Source organism: Macrotis lagotis, chromosome 3 (assembly GCF_037893015.1).
Source record: "Macrotis lagotis isolate mMagLag1 chromosome 3, bilby.v1.9.chrom.fasta, whole genome shotgun sequence".
NCBI lineage: Eukaryota > Metazoa > Chordata > Mammalia > Peramelemorphia > Peramelidae > Macrotis > Macrotis lagotis.
In genome coordinates, this window is record NC_133660.1 from 105,829,820 (window position 1) to 105,848,101 (window position 18,282).

Genomic DNA, 18,282 nt, shown 5'->3' on the forward strand with positions numbered 1-18,282 from the left:
ACAGCATCCAAATTCTTAGAGGAAAAGCTGAAAGAACTACAGGAAGACATAGACAGCAAAACTCTACTAGTGGGAGACCTCAACCACCCACTTTCAGATCTAGATAAATTGAATCATAAAAAATAAACAAGAAAAGTTGAGGAGGTAAATAAATTGTTAGAAAAACTAGATATGGTAGACTTATGGAGGAAATTGAATGGGGAAAGAAAGGAATATACCTTTTTCTCTGCAGTACATGGAGCTTATACAAAAATTGACGATGTACTAGGACATAAAAACCTAATGATTAACTGCAGAAAGGCATAAATAGTGAATACATCTTTCTCAGATTACAATGCAATAAAAGTCATATGCAATATTGGATGAAGGAAATATAGACCCAGAACCAGTTGGAAACTGAATAAATTCATTTTAAAAAATGACTGGACCAAAAAACAAAAACAAATTATAGAAAGAATCAACCATTTTATCCTAGATAATGATAATAATGAAACAACATACCAAAACCTATAGGATTCACTCAAAGTGGCTCTCAGGGGATATATTATAGCTTTAAATGCTTACATGAATAAATTGGAGAAAGAGGAAATCAATGAACTAAACATACATCTAAAAAAATTAGAGAAACAACAAATTAAAAATCCCCAATTAAATACCAAATTAGAAATTCTAAAAATTAAAGGAGAAATTAATAAAATCAAAAGCAAAAATACTATTGAACTAGTAAATAAAGCCAAAAGTTGGTATTATGAAAAAACCAAAAAAAAATAATAAACCCCTGGTCAATCTGATTAAGAAAAAGAAGAAAACCAAATTGGTAGTATCATAAATGAAAAAAAGGTGAATTCACCACCAATGAGGAGGAAATTTAATTAATAATCCAAAATTATTTTGCCCTACTCTATGCCAAAAAATTTGATAATCTAAGTGAAATTAATGAATTTTTACAAAAATATCAGTTTCCCAGGTTAAATGAAGAAGAGATTAAATACCTAAACAACCCTATCTCAGAAAAAGAAATTCAACAAGCCATCATTGAACTCCCCAAGAAAAAATCTCCAGGGCTTGATGGATTCACAAGTGAATTCTACCAAATATTTGAGGAGCAATTGGTTCCAATTCTATATAAACTCTTTGGAAAAATAGGGAAAAATGGAACTCTGACTAACTCTTTCTATGAAACCAATATGGTGCTGTTACCTAAATGAGGAAGAGTTAAAAAATAGAAAATTATAGACCTATCTCCCTGATGAATATACACACAAAAATCTTATATAACATCATAGCAAAACAATTACAACAAGTTATCACTAAGATAATACATTATGATCAAGTAGGATTTATCCCAGGAATGCAGGGTTGGTTCAATATTAGAAAAACTGTTAGTATACTCAGTCATATCAACAACAAATCTATAAGAAATTATATATGGAGACATAAAAAGTCAAGAATTTTCAGGAGCTTAATGAAAAAAAGTGCAAAAGAAGGTGGCTTAGCTCTACCTGATCTAAAATTATATTATAAAGCATCAGTCATCAAAACTGTTTGGTATTGGCTAAGGAATAGAGTGGTGGACCAGTGGAATAGACTAGGTGCAAAAGCAGGAGACGATTATAGTAATCTGCTGTTTGACAAACCCGAAGAGTTAAGCTATTGGGATAAAAATTCCCTCTTTGATTAAAAACTGCTGGGATAATTGGAAGTTAGTATGGAAGAAACTTATATTAGACTAACACCTAACACCCTTTACCAAGATAAGATCCAAATGGTTACAGGACTTAGACATAAAAAACAATACTATAAGCAAATTGGAAGATCAAGGACTAGATTTCAGATCTATGGAAAGGGGAGCAGTTTATGACTAGATGATTTCAATTACAATAAAATAAAAAGCTTTTGCACAGATAAAACCAATGTAAACAAGATCACAAAACATTTAGCAAATTGGGAAACAATCTTTACAACTAATGATTCTGACAAAGGACTCATTTCTAAAATATACAGAGAACTGAGTCATATTTTTAAAACAAAAAGGCATTCCCCAATTGACAAATGGTCAAAGGATATGCAACAGCAATTTACAAATGAGATCAAAGCAATCCATATCCATATGAAAATTTGCTCTAAATCATTAATTATTAGAGAAATGCAAATTAAAGCTTCTCTGAGGTACCACCTCACACCTCTCAGATTGGCCAATATGACCAGAAAGGATAATGATCATTGTTGGAAGGCTTGTGGGAAATCTGGGACACTATGACAGTATTGGTGGAGCTGTGAACTCATCCAACCTTTCTGGAGAGAAACTTGGAACTAGGTCCAAAAGGCAACAAAAATGTGTATACCCTTTGACTCAGCAATACCACTGCTGTGTCTATACCCTGAAGAGATGATGAAAAAGGGTAAAAACATCACTTGTACAAATATATTTATAGCTGCACTGTTTGTAGTGGCAAAGAATTGGAAATCCAGTAAATGTCCTTCAATTGGGGAATGGCTTAGCAAACTGTGGTTTATATATGTCATGGAACACCATTGTTCTATTAGAAACCAGGAGGGATGGGATTTAAGGGAAGCCTGGAGGGATTTGCATGAATTGATGCTGAGTGAGATGAGTAGAACCAGAAAAACACTGTATACCCTAACAGCAACATGGGGGTGATGTTCAACCCTGAAGGACTGGCTCATTCCATCAGTGCACCAATCAGGAACAATTTTGGGCTGTCTGCAAAGGCGAGTGGCATCTATATCCAGATAAAGAGCCATAGAGTTTGAACAAAGTTCAAGGACTATTCCTTTAATTTAGAAAAAAACAGATATCATATTGTCTGATCTTGTTACCTCTTAGACTTCATGTCTCTTCCTTAAGTATATGATTTCTCTTTCATCACACTCAGTTTGCATCAATGTACAACATGGAAACAAAGTAAATACTGACAGATTGCTTTCCATGGGAGGGGGGTGGGAGGAAGGAAGTAAGATTGAAGGAAAATTGTAAAACTCAAATAATATCTTAAATTAAAAAATTAATAAAAAACAAAATAAAGATTAAAGTTCTCAAGAAAAAAATAATAAAATAAAAAATGTAAGAAAACTGTTTATTACTCTTAGGAACACTTCATTTATTCCTTCACTCTCTAGTGTTTTTAGCAGGAATGGGTGAGATATTTTGTCAAAAGCTTCTTCAGTACCTCTTGATATAATTATATAATTTCTGATAGATTTGTTGTTGCTATAATTAATTATACTAACAGTTTTCCTAATATTGAACCAACCCTGCATTCCTGGGATGAATCCTATTTGTTTAAAATATATTATCCTAGTGATAACTTGTTGTAATTGTTTTGCTAAGATTGTATTTAAGATTTTTGCATTTATATTCATCAGGGAGATAGGTCTGTAATTTTATTTCTCTGTTTTAATTCTTCCTGATTTAGGTATCAGCACCATATTGATTTCATAGAAAGAGTTAGGCAGAGTTTCGTCTTCCCCTATTTTTCCAGTGAGTTTATATAGAATTGGAACCAATTGTTCCTTAAATGTCTGGTAGAATTCACTTGTGAATTCATCAGGCCCTGGAGATTTTTTTCTTAGGGAGTTCAACTATGGCTTTTGAATTTCTTTTTCTGAGATAGGGATGTTTAGGTATTTAATCTCCTCTTAATTGAACCTGAGCAACATATTTATGTAAATATTCATCTATTTCACTTAGATTGTTAAATTTTTTTGCATAAAGTTGGACAAAATAATTCTGAATTATTATTTTAATTTACTCCTCATTGGTGGTGAGTTCACCTTTTTCATTTATGATACTAGCAATTTGGTTTTCTTCTTTTTTTAATGAAATCAACCAGAGGTTTATCAATTTTATTTGTTTTTTCAATAAAACCAACTCTAGGATGAATATAGATGCAAAAATCCTAAATAAAATCTTAGCCAAATGATTACGTCATCACTAGGATAATGCATTATGATCAAGTAGGATTTATTGCAGGAATACAGGGTTGGTTCCATATTAGCAAAACTGCTAATATACTCAATTATATCAACAACAAACCTATCAGAAACCATATAATCATATCAATAGATGCTGAAAAAGGTTTTGACAAAAAATCAGCATCCATTCCTATTATAAAGACTAGAGAGTGTAGGAATAAATGGACTGTTCCTTAAAATAATTAGCAGTATCTATCTGAAAGCATTAACAAGCATTATATAGAATTGGGAGAAGCTAGAGGCATTTGCAATAAGATGAGGGGTGAAACAAAGATGTCCATTATCACCTCCAATCTTATTAGAAATGTTAGCTTCAGCAATTAAAGAAGAAAAAGAAATTCAAGGAATTAGAATTGGGAAGGAAGAGACAACTCTCACTCTTTGCAGATGACATGATGGTATACCTGTAGAATTCCAAGAAATCATCCAAAAAACTACTGGAAACAATTAGCAATTTTAGTAAAGTTTTAGGATATAAAACAAACCCTCATAAATCCTCAACTTTTCTATATATTACTAACAAGATACAGCAGGAAGAGCTAGAAAGAGAAATCCCATTCAGAGTAACCTCAGACAGTATAAAATACATGGGAATCTATTTGCCAAGGCAGACTTAGAAAGTTTTTGAAAACAATTACAAAACACTTGTCACACAAATTAAATCAGATTTAAATAACTGGGCAAACATCAACTCGGCATGGAAAGGTCGAGCTAATATGATAAAAATGACAATTCTACTAAAACTAAACTACCTGTTTAGTGCTCTACCAATCAAAATCCCCGAAAATTGCTTTAATGAATTAGAAAAAGTTGTAAGTAAATTCCAATGGAGAAATAAAAAGTCAAGAATTTCCAGGGATCTAATGAAAAAAGTGCAAAAAAGGTGGCTTAGACCTACTCAATCTAAAATTATATTATAAAGCATCATTCATCAAAACTGTCTGGTATTGGCTAAGGAACAGAGTAGTGGACCAGTGGAATAGACTAGGTGCAATAGCAGGAAATGATTGTAGTAATCTGCTGTTTGATAAACCCAAAGAGTCCAGCTGTTGGAATAAAAATTCTCTCTTCATTAAAATCTGTTGGGAAAATTGGAAGTTAGTGTGGAAGAAACTTAGATTATAGACCAACACATCATACACTATACCAAGATAAGATCCAACTGGATACAGGATTTAGAAATAAAAAATAATATTATAAGCAAACTAGAAAATCAAAGACTGGTTTACCTGTCAGATCTATGGAAAGGGAAACAGTTATGACTAAGGAAGAGGTGGAGAACATCACAGATAAAACCAATATAACCAAGATCAAAAGAAATGTTGTAAACTGGGAAACAGTCTTTACAACTAATATTTCTGACAAAGGACTTAATTCTAAACTATACAGAGAACTGAGTCAATTTTTTAGAAAAAAAAAAGCCATTCCACAATTGACAAATGGTCAAAGGATATGCAAAGGCAATTTACAAATGAGGAGATCAAAGCAATCCATAGTCTTGTGAAAAATTTCTCTAAATCATTACTTATTAGAGAAATGCAAATTAAAGCTTCTCTGAGGTACCACCTCACACCTCTCAGACTGGTCAATATGACCAAAAAGGATAATGATCATTGTTGGAAGGATTGTGGGAAATCTGGGACACTATTACATTGTTGGTGGAGCTGTGAACTCATCCAACCTTTCTGAAGAGAAATTTGGAACTACACCCAAAGGGCAACAAAAATGTGCATACCCTTTGATCTAGCAATACCACCACTTAGGTCTACTCCCTGAAGAGATGATGAAAAAAGGTAAAAACATTGTTTGTACAAATATATTCATAGCAGCCCTATTTGCAGTGGCAAAGAATTGGAAATCAAGTAAATGTCCTTCAATTGGGTATTGGCTTAGCAAACTGTGGTATATGTATATCATGGAACACTATTGTTCTATTAGAAACCAAGAGGGATGGGAATTCAGGGAAGCCTGGAGGGATTTGCATGAACTGATGCTAAGTGAGATGAGCAGAACCAGAAAAAAAACTGTACACCCTAACAGCAACATCGGGTGAAGATCAACCTTGATGGACTTGCTCATTCCTTCAGTGCAACAATCAGGGACAATTTGGGACTGTCTGCAATGGAGAATACCAGCTGTATCCAGAGAAAGAACTACGGAGTTTGAACAAAGACCATGGTCTATTATCTTTAATTTAGAAAAAATCCTGATATCTTATTGTCTGATCTTGCTATCTCTTATACTTTATGTTTCTTCATTAAGGATGTAATTACCCTCTCATCACATTCAATTTTTATCAATGTATACCATGGAAACCATGTAAAGACTGGCAAATTGCCTTCTGTGGGGGATGCAGGAGGGATGTAAGATTAGGGGAAAAATTGTAAAACTCAAAATAAATAAAAGCTTCTTTAAAAAAAAAAGAAATACTAGTTGTAAAAATTTTTTCCCAATTTGCTACATTTCTTTTGAACTTAATTACAGTTGTTTTATCTGTGCAAAAGCTTTTTAATTTAATGTAAGTGAAATTATCTAGCTTGTTTTTTTTTTATTTTTAGGTTTTTGCAAATGGGGTTAAGTGGCTTGCCCAAGGCCACACAGCTAGGTAGTTATTAAGTGTCTGAGACCAGATTTGAACCCAGGTACTCCTGACTCCAGGGTCAGTGCTTTATCCACTGCACCACCTAGCCACCCCTAGCTTGTTGTTAATGATGTTGTCCATCTCTTCCTTGGTAATAAACTGCTTCTCTTTCCATAGATCAGACAGGTAAACTATTCCTTGATCTTATAGTTTGTATATAATATTGTTTTTTTATGTCTAATTCTAGTATTCATTTTGATCTTATCTTGCTATAGGGTGTGAGGTGTTGATCTAATCCAAGTTTCTACCATAATAACTTCCTATTTTCCCAACAGTTTTTATCAAAGAGAGAGTTTTTATCCCAATAGCTGGACTCTCTGGGTTTATCAAACAGCAGATTACTATAATAATTTTCTACTATTGCACCTAGTCTATTCCACTGATCCACCACTCTATTCCTTAGCCAATACAAGACAGTTTTGATGAATGATTCTTTATAATATAATTTTATATTAGATAGGGATAAGTCACCTTCTTTGCACTTTTTTCATTAAATCCTTGGAAATTCTTGAATATTTTTTTTTCTATATGAATTTACTTTTGATTTTTTGTAAGTCATTACAGTAATTTTTTTGGAAATTTGATTGGTAGGGAACTAAACAGGTAGTTTAATTTTGGCAGAATTGTCATTTTTATTATATTATCTCAGCCTATCCATGAGCATATCCACAATCTGATTTTATTTCTGTGAGGAGTGTTTTATAATTGTTTCAAAAATTTTCTGAGTCTGCCTTGGCAGGTAGACTCCCAATTATTTTATATTGTCTGAAGTTACTTTGGATGGGATTACTCTTTCTAGCTCTTTCTTTGGTGTCTTGCTATGCATATATAAAAATTTTGAGCATTTATGAAGGTTTATTTTATATCCTGCAACTTTCCTGAAGTTGTTAATTGTTTCTAGTAGTTTTTTAGATGATTTTTTAAGGATTCTCTAGGTATACCATCATTTCATCTGCAAAGAGTGAGAGATTTTGCTTCTTCCTTCACAATTCTAATTCCTTCAATTTCCATCTCTTCTCTTATTGCTGAAGCTAACATTTCTAACACAATATTGAATAGTAGTGGTGATAAAGGCCATCCTTGTTTCACCCCAATCTTATTAGGAATCCCTCTAATTCATCCCCATTGCATGCAATTTTTGTTGATGGTTTCAGATGCTCATCCTTCTAAAAAATAATCCATTCATTCCTATGCTTTCCATTGTTTTTAGTAGGAATAGGTGCTGTACTTTGTCAAAAGCTTTTTCAGTATCTATTGATATAATCGTATGATTTCTTATAGGTTTGTTATTGATCTAATTAATTATACTAACAGTTTGCCTTTTATTGAACCAACCCTGCATTCCTGGGATAAATCCTACTTGGTCATAATGTATTATTTTTTTTTTAGGTTTTTGCAAGTCAAATGGGGTTAAGTGGCTTGGCCTAGGTAATTATTAAGTGTCTGAGACCGGACTTGAACCCAGGTACTCCTGACTCCAGGGCCGGTGCTTTATCCACTGTGCCACTTAGCTGCCCCAGTCATAATGTATTATCATAGTCATTACTTGTTGTAATTGCTTTGCTATGATTTTATTTAATATTTTTTGGATCTATATTCATCAGGGAGATAGGTCTGTAATTTTCTGTCTCTGTATTAACTCATCCTGGTTTAAGTATCAGGAACATATTGGCATCATAGAAAGAGTTAGGCAGAGTTCCATCTTCACCTATTTTTCAAGAGTTTATATACAATTGGAACCAATTGTTCCTTAAATGTTTGATAGAATTCACCTGTGAATCCATTAGGCCCTGGGGATTTATTCTTAGAGATTTCTATATTGGCTTGTTGTATTTCTCTTTCTGAGATAGGGTTATTTAGGTACTTAATTTAGCCTGTGCAACTTATATTTTTGTATATATTAGACTATTTCACTTAGATTATCAAATTTATTCACAATAGAGTTAGGTAAAATAATTCCAAATTATTACTTTAATTTTTCCCTTATTTGTTGTGAGTTCACCTTTATCATTTATGATACTAGCTATTTTGTTTTCTTCTTTCTTTTTTTAAAATCAAGTTAGCCAGAGTTTTATCAATTTTATTGGTTTTTCCATAAAATCAACTCTTGGTTTTATTTATTAGTTCAATATTTTTCTTTATTTCAATTTTATTAATTTCTCCTTTAATTTTTAGAATTTCTAATTTGGTGTTTAATTGGGTGGTTTTAATTTGTTCTTTCTCTAATTTTTTTAGTTGCATATTTAGTTCATTGATTTCCTCTTTCTCTGATTTATTCATGTAAGCCTTTAAAGATATAATATATTCCCTGACAGCTGCCTTGGCTGTGTCTCATAAGTTTTGATATACTTTTTCATTATTGTCATTATCTAGGATGAAATAATTAATTCTTTCTATAATTTGTTGATGATCTACTCATTCTTTTTAGTGAGGTTATTTAGTCTCCAATTAGTTTTGAGTCCATATCTCCCTGGCCCAATATTGCATGTTATTTTTATTGCATTATGATCTGAGATAGATGTATTCACTATTTCTTCCTTTCTGCAATTGATTATGAGGTTTTTTTAATGCCCTAGTACATGGCCAATTTTTTTGTATAAGTGCCATGTACTACAGAAAAAAATGTATATTTCTTTCTATCCCCATTCAATTTCATCCATAGGTCTATCATGTCTATATTTTCTAACATTCTATCCTCCTTGACTTCCTTCTTCTTTATTTTATATTTTGATTTATCTAAATCTGAGAACAGGATGTTGAGGTCTACCACCAGGTAGAGTTTTGCTGTCTGTTTCCCTGGAACTCCTTTAACTTCTCCTCTACAAATTTGAATGTTATGACATGTGGTGCATACGTATTTTTTTTTGCAAGGAAAATGGGATTAAGTGGCTTGCCCAAGGCCATACAGCTAGATAATTATTAAGTGTCTGAGACTGGATTTGAACCAGGGCCTGTGCTTTATCCACTGCACCACCTAGTTCCTCCTGCATACATATTTAGTATTGAAATTACTTTATTGTCTCTGATCCCTTTTAGGAGTATATAGTTTCCTTCCTTATCTCTTTTAATGATATATATTTTTGCAAATGCTTTTCTGAGATAAGGATTTCTACCCTTGCTTTTTTCACTTCGAGTGAAGCAAAATATATTTTGCTCCAACCTTTTACCTTTACTCTATATGTATCTCTCTGCTTCAAATTTCAAGCATCATATTGTAGGATTCTGGTTTTTAATCCACTCTGCTATTCCCTTATGTTTTAAAGGAGAATTCATCCTATTCACATTCAAAGTTATAATTACTAACTCTTTATTATCCTCCATGCTATCTTCCTTCTGTTTGTATTTTTCCCCTTTTTTTACTTTATCCATATTCATCAGTATTTTATTTCTGAATACCACCACCTTCCTATGTCCAACCCCCCTCAAAATATTTTTTAAAACAAGTTTATGGACCTCAGTTTAAGTACTCCTATTCTGATTGTTACTTGTTAATGACATCTAACTACCACAAATGAGATCAAGTAATGGTCCAGAAATAGTCAGAAGGCATATTCACTTTTCAGTTAACACACATTCCAATTTTGATTTGATAAGTTTAATTTCAATTTCATTAGACATTTTCATTAGATAGGAAACAAGTCAACTGCAGGCACCTCTGATAAACTTCACAGAGTTGAAGATGGATATGCATATCACGTATTCACAATTTATGTAGGTAAGACCAATCATTTCTAGACATGAAAGGAGAGGATAAATATCATGGCACAAGCCTATGGTAATTGGTAAATGATGAGGACTTAGAAAGATACAAACAACCGAGAGGACTCTGACTGGTGGTGTCATGGCTTTACAATCATGAAAACCCACTGAAGGGCAGAGGGAAGTTAGCTCAATCCCATCATTTTGCTGAGATATATGGAGGTTAAAAGACTTACCCTAGGTCAAACAGTTCAAAGCCAGTTATACTTTGAAGTCAGGCATTCTGAATCTGTGAACTTTCCTTTTTTTCTACTCATTATTCTTTCATACCAATATTCTAATTAGACTTGTAGAGATGTAGGATTTCGACTATATGATTATTCTTACTTGAGATTGTCCTGGAGAACAACAATTATAATGGGACCTCCAAGTTTTGCCTCAAGATATTGATAAAAAAAAGAAGGAGCAATGGGGTGGAGCCAAGATGGCAACATGAAGGGATCAAGTCTTAGGAGCTCTCTGATAAAACTCATAAGCTAAGGACTCTAACTAAACTTTTGGGAGACAGAACCCACAAAGGGACCCAGTGAGGCAGTTCTCCTACTCAAGGCAACCTGGAAAAGAGCAGAAAGGCTCTGCTCCCTGGGGTCGGAAGGGCGGCCTGCCAGAGGGGTGGCCCGCCAGAGCGAAAGAACTTCAGCCTCCTGGAGGCAGCCCCAGGGCACTGGGAGCCAAGGCTCACAGCAGCAGTGGAGTCTCCTGAGCTGCACCCCGGGCAGCACCGAGCACAAAGTGGAGGAACAGTGGGGGACCTCTGCCAGAGTGAGCACATGGAGCCCAGACCTCAGGGCACACAGCCAAGAGCTTAGTCCAGCAGCTTGGTCTTTCCACAGCCCAGAACCGGAAACAGAAGCAGGCAGAGCCAGTAAGCAGGAGCCCCCAGGACATGAGCCCATTGAGCTGAGTGAGGGGAGTGAAGAGAGAGAGACTGCAGAGCTCTGTCCTCTGCCCCTGGAACAGGACTCTGGGGCTCTGACCACATTCAGATCCTGATCCCAGTCTAGGCCCCCCCCCCATAGAACAACAGGGTCCCCCCACCTCAGCCCGTGGCAGAGCAGGGCGCTTATGGTCATTCACAGACCAGGAGGGAGGACAGAGCCTTACACACTGAGACCCTTGTGGGTGTATCCCAAAAGCTCAGGAAGTACCCCAAAAAACAGGCTTAGGCTGGGAAAATGAGCAAGCAAAGAAACAAGAGGAAGACCATTGAAAAATATTTTGCAAATGACCCCCAAGAAGGATGAAAATACTCAGTCTGAAGATGAGGAAGCACAAGCTCCTGCATCTAAAGACTCCACGAAAAACAGAAATTGGGCTCAGGCTATGACAGAGCTCAAAAAAGACTTTGAAAGTCAAATGAGGGAGTTGGAAGAAAAACTGGGAAAAGAAAGGAGAGAGATGCAGGAAAAATATGAAAATGAAGTCAGCAGCTTAGTCAAGGAAATCCAAAAAAATGCTGAAGAAAACAGCATGCTAAAAAACAGCTTAGGTCAAATGGATAAAACAGTTCAAAAAGTTATTGAGGAGAAGAATGCTTTAAAAAGTAAAATTGGCCAGATGGAAAAAGAGATAAGAAAACTCTCTGAGGAGAACAAATCCTTCAGACAAAGAATAGAATTCAGGGAGATTGATGAATTTACCAGAAATCAGGAATCAATACTTCCAAAACCAAAAAAAATGAAAAATTAGAAGAAAATGTGAAATATCTCATTGAAAAGACAACTGATATGGAAAACAGACTTAGGAAAGATAATTTAAAAATTATTGGAATACCTGAAAGTCATGATCAGGAAAAGAGCCTTGACATCATTTTCAAAGAATTACTACAGGAAAATCGCCCTGATATTCTAGAAGCAGAGGGCAAAATAGAAATGGAGAGAATCCACCGATCCCCCTGAGAAAGAGATCCCAAAAAACCAACCCCCAGGAATATTATAGCCAAGTTCCAGAACTCCCAAGTCAAAGAGAAAATATTACAAGCAGCCAGAAGGACACAGTTCAAATTTCGTGGAACTGCAGTCAGGATCACACAGGACTTAGCAGCAACTACATTGGAAGCCCGTAGGGCTTGGAATACAATATACTGGAAGGCAAAAGAGCTTAGAATGCAGCCAAGAATGAACTACCCAGGAAGGCTGAATGTCCTCTTCCAGGGAAAAAGATGGACTTTCAATGAACCAGGGGAATTTCAAAGGTTCCTTTTGGAATGGCCAGAGCTGAACAGAAGGTTTGATCTTCAGATACAGGACTCAGGTGAAGCATGGAGATTGGAGGAGAGGTGGGAAATATGAGGGACTTAATGAGGATGAACTTCATGTATAGAAAAATGATACTGATAATATTCATATGAAACATCTCAGTTAATAGAGCAGGTAGAAGGAGCTTTTATAGTTGAATCACAGGAGAAAGCTGAATTCGAAGATAAAATATGGTGTAAAAATGGAGTCAATAGGAAAAAAAGGGAAATGGAATGGCAGAAAGAAAAAGGAGAGGGGGAATAGTCTAAGATATTTCACATAATAAGATTTTTTTTATTACAATGAGTTATTGCAATGATATGAAATGGGGGAGACAAGGGGGAATGAGGGAACCTTTGCTCTCATCAGAGATGGCTAGGAGAGGAAACAGCAAATATACTCAATGGGGTATAGACATCTGGAGTAAGAAGGAGGGGGGAGCAGGGGGAAGGGGTGGTGATGTGAATAAAGGAGGAGAGGATGGACCATGAGGGGAGAGTGGTCAGATATAACACATTTTCTTTTTTCTTGCAAGGGGCTGGGATTGGATGTCCTGCCCAGGACCATAGGGCCAGGTGGATTCTGGGCCTAAGGGCTGCTATGGGGGCTCAGGGCTTCTTGGCCCCAGGACCAGAGATCTGTCTGCTGCGCCACTCAGTGACCCTACAGCAGAGTCAGAGTGAAAGGAGAGAGAAAATATAGTACACAGTAGTGGAGAAATAAGAAAGGAGGGAGTTGCATTCAGCCATGGCAACATTGGAAAAATATGGAAGTAACTTTTGTGATGGACTTATCATAAAGAATGTGATCCACCCATAACAGAGTTGTTGGTGTTGGGACAAAGAGTGAAGCACATTTTTTGTTATTATTATTTGGGGGAGGGTGTAGGGCAAGTGGGGCTGGGTGGCCTGTCTGGGGCCACATAGCAGGGTGATCTTTGGGTGTCTGGGGCTGGATTTGGACCCAGGTGCTCCTGGCTCAAGGGCCAATGCTCTATCTGCCACCCAGCCACCCCTGCTATTATTACTATTTTATTTTATTTGGATTTTTTTTTTTTGATTTTTGCAGGGCAGTGGGGATCGGGTGGCTTGCATGTCACACGGCTGGGTGATTATTGGGTTTATGAGGCTGGATATGGACTCGGGTGGGTGCTCGTGGCTCTAGGGCTGGTGCTTTCTCCATTGCGCCACCTGGCCATACCTACAATTATTACTATTATTTTTTTAATTTTAATTTTTTTCTCTCCCCTTTACTTTTTTTGCCCAAGCAAGTCTATCTATATTCATGGGGGGGAGGGTATTTTGTTTACTTGTAAACAAGAATATTTTATTAATGTAAAAAAAATTGTACAAAATGAGAATAAAAATAAATTTAAAAAAAACAGGAGCACACTTCTTTTCTTATGGCAATTTTCTGCTGTCAGCATGTCACCAAGAACAATGCCTTTCCCCTTCCCAGCCCTGTAATGTCATTCCATCCCAAGGGTAATCATTCTTAAGTCTCTTTTCCAGAACTCAATTTTTTGCAATGACAAACTGACCTCCCCAACAAAAGACACCTCTGCTCACAAACACCATCACTTAAGTGAATTTGCTCAAGTGCTGGTAATTCTAAAGTTCTCCTCTTACCTTCTGGTTCAGAAATCTCTTCTTTCTATTCTCCAATTGCCTAGAATTCAGAGTTGATGTACAATAAGATGAAAAGTCACTTTCCTCCTTTATTTTTAACAGAAATCTCATCTTTAATCAGCTCATCCCTTTGTCTCTTCTTCACATATGCTCTTCTACCTTCCCTTGTAATTGTGTCCTGGGAAGCAAGTTCTACTGTTAAGAAATCCTACTGTATCCTATCTTCATCATGCTCATTCTACTTGAGGCATTAGGGCAAAAACTGAAATTTGAATCTTTCATAGAGTTATCTTTTCTATTGCCAGTAGATTCCATTAGATACCATAGCTTCTCATTTTAATATTTCTTCTAACTTGGTATTGATCTTAATCTTTGTTATTTATATTTTGAATATTTTGAACTTAATATTTGACTCTATAAGACAGCTGAATAGGAAATGACTACTATGGGAACTGAGGGATGTCCATCAATTGAGGAATAGCTAAACAAGTTATGGTAAATGTATATTATGTACTACTATTGCTCTATAAGAAACCATAAATAGTCAGACTCTAGAGCAGCATGAATTACAGGATCTGATACTGAGCAAAGGGAGCAGAACCAAGAAAACAATGTACACCTTAACAACAACATTGTGAGGTGATGAAACCTAATGGATGCAGCTGCTCTCATCAGTTCAGAGAATTAGAACAACCCTATTATATTGACTGTGGGCAATGCTATCCCCATTCAGAGGAAGAAAAAAACAAAACAAATTAAAAAACCCTTCAGAATCTCATGAAGACCAGATTCACTTTCTAAAAGATATCTCTTATGTATTTATTTCCCTTATTCTTAATTTCTCATACTAAAAATGATTAATCTGCAAACACATTTATGACAAATGTTTATGTATAATATTAACCTGACTGTTCACTACTGAAGGATGGATAGGGGAAATGGAAGGAAATTTTGTAACTAAAAATATACATATGCATATGGATGACTGTTGAAAACCTTTCATACCATGTATATTGAAATATAAAATATCAATAATTTTTTAAAAGGAAATGGCTCCTACATTCCTAGCCCTACTCCCATTCATTAAGAGGATTGTGCAATGTTATTATCCAGTGACTAACCTACATATTAGCTTCTCTGTACATCCCTAAGCTGATCTTAGAACAACAGACTTTCACAAGAATTAACTCAGTAATATTTCTATAACCTGGAAGAATCTGCTTCCTACTCAAGGAAAAACCATTACAACTCAAGGTTAACATTTACCTCACCATAAGTTTCCAGAATAGGACCTTAGTGGAATAATTTGCACATAATTAATTTTTGTTGAATTAAATTAAAAGTAGTTAAAATATTTCCTGTATAAAATAACCACTAAATAAATGGTCTCAAAGACCATACCTAATGAAATGGCCATAGATAGTAAAGACAGCAAATAAATAAAGTCCTTTAGAAAACCTTTTAAAGTTCCTTCACAAAAAAGAGATATAAATATAACTACTAAAGGCAAAAGAGAAGAATTGATTTTTGTTAGAAGATCAAAAGATTGTTCCAAAGCATCTTATTTAAGTTTTAGATTATCTTGGGCAGTGAATATAATTATTGTAATTTAATGGGAAAGAAGTTAGTATTTTTCCTGTAGTGAATGCATATATACATATACATATATATCTATATGTAATATTTATCAATAAATAAGCTTATAATACTTATAAGTAAAGATATTTAAATGTTTAAATCTTAATTCTGTGGCTTTAGAAGAATTTCCTCTGAAATTCCTTGGTTCTGTAATCTTATATATATTTCTTCCACATATGCAGATGGAATGCCTATGTCCATCAGAGGGTCTCTTGTTCATACCTATCCTACTGTGATAGAAGCTTTCTTCACTTTCTCAGGATATATCAAGGATACAAATGAAGTCCGTGGACTACACATACTCTCCAATATGACTAATCCTTCTATTTTACTCATATATTTCTTTGATGACATCTTTTACTAAAGTTTTCCTTTGTAATTTACTACAGTTTCCTTATAGCCTTGTGCCTCTCCATTTCTCCATAATAATCCAATTTATATTACTGAAAATTGCTCAGAATCAAAAAAGTCTTTTGTCAAAAATTTTGACAAAGCATAAAATTTTATTATATTCTCGCATCTGTTGGTTGAGTATTAGGACACTGTCTGAATGTAGCACCATTATATTCATCTTCAATTGGTCCTTTAAATTTTATTTGAATATGTGTGAGAAAATAATTGTTCATAACAGGGTTCTTGAAGACAATTTAAACAGAGGAGCAGTCTTGTTTAGTTATGTGACTATATTACAATCATAGTTTGGTTGTAAAAATAACTGATATAAAATTCAAAAGAATAGAATTATTTTATTGGAAAGGAAACTATTTTTATATTATCAAAATCACAACTCAGCTTATATTTTAGATGAATATGTGTAAAGGAAATAGAGTTTTTCCCAAAGGCTAATTGTGGTTCTCTGCCCTTGAACAGAATATTAGTCCAAGAGTCAGGAACACCTGAGATCAATCTGATCTCAGACACTTAGCTGTGTGACAATAGGCAAATTTACTTGACCTCTGATTGCCTCATTTTTCTTTTTTTTATTTCATTTTATTTCATTTTTTCCAGTTACATGCAAAGAACATTTTTAACTTGTTCAGCTGTTCTCTACTTGATGGACATTCCCTCAATTTCCAATTATTTTCTATTACAAAAAAGTTGCTATAAATATTTTTGCCTTTTTAAAAATTTCTTTGCTGAATCAATATAGCCCTTTGATTATATCCCTCTGATTATACAGTAGAATTTCAGTTTACAAATTTAATTCGGTACAAGATTTTATTCATGATACATTTTGTTCCTATTTGTTCCAGTTTTCCCACATTCCCTTCAACTTCCATGATTTTACTTTTTTATCATTTTAGTCAATCTGATAGGTATGAGAAGGTATGTCAGAATTATTTTAATTTGCATCTCTCTAATCAATAATTATTTAGAGGATTTTTCATTTGACTATAAATAGTTTTCATTTATTCATCTAAAAATTGCCTGTTCTTATTTTTGAGCATTCATCAATTGGGGAATATTTGTATTTTTATAAATTTGACTAAGTTCTCTAAATATTTTAGAAATGAATCCTTTACCAGAAGCACTAGCTGTGAAATTTGTTTCTTAGCTCTCTATGTTTCTTCTAATCTTGGTTGCATTGGTTTTAGTTGGGCAAAAATTTCTAATTTGATGTAATCAAAATTGTCCATTTTGCAGTTTATAATATTCTCTATCTCTTATTTGATTATAAAATCCTTCTTTTTCAATAGGTCTGTCAGATATACTATTCCTTGTTCTTCTGATTGGTTTATGGTGTAACCTTTTATATCTAAGTCCTGTATTCACTTTGATCTTATATTGGTATAGGTTGAGAGATTTGGTCTATGCTTTGTTTCTGCCACACTGTTTTCTAATTTTCCCAGTAGTTTTTAATCAAATAGTAAGTTCTTATCCCAGGCATTAGAGTCTTTGGGTTTATCAAATAGTATGAAGGGAGAGCCAAAAAGTTTTATAGAATGTAACTCTTGTGATGTAGAAGGGATAAGTGTATTGATATCTCAGCATCATTCATTAAAGGAAAAAAATAGTAGCTTAACTACTATTTTTTTATACTTACCATGTTACACTGATCCATCGCTCTTGTTTTGCCAATACCAAATAGTTTTGATAATTTCTGCTTTTTAATATAGTTTTTGATCTGCTACAATGAGGTTATTTTCCTTTGCATTTTTTCATAAATTCTTTTGATATTCTTGCCTTTTGTTCCTCCACATGAACTTTGTTATTTTTTTTCTAACTCTATAACATATTTTTGATAGTTTGATTTGTTTGGCACTGAATAGGTAATTTAATGTTCCAGTTGTTTAGATATGACTTTATTTGTGAGAAAAGAGTTTGGTAATTGAGTTCATATAGTTTCTGGGGTTTTTTGTCAGGTAGACTCCAAAGTATTTTA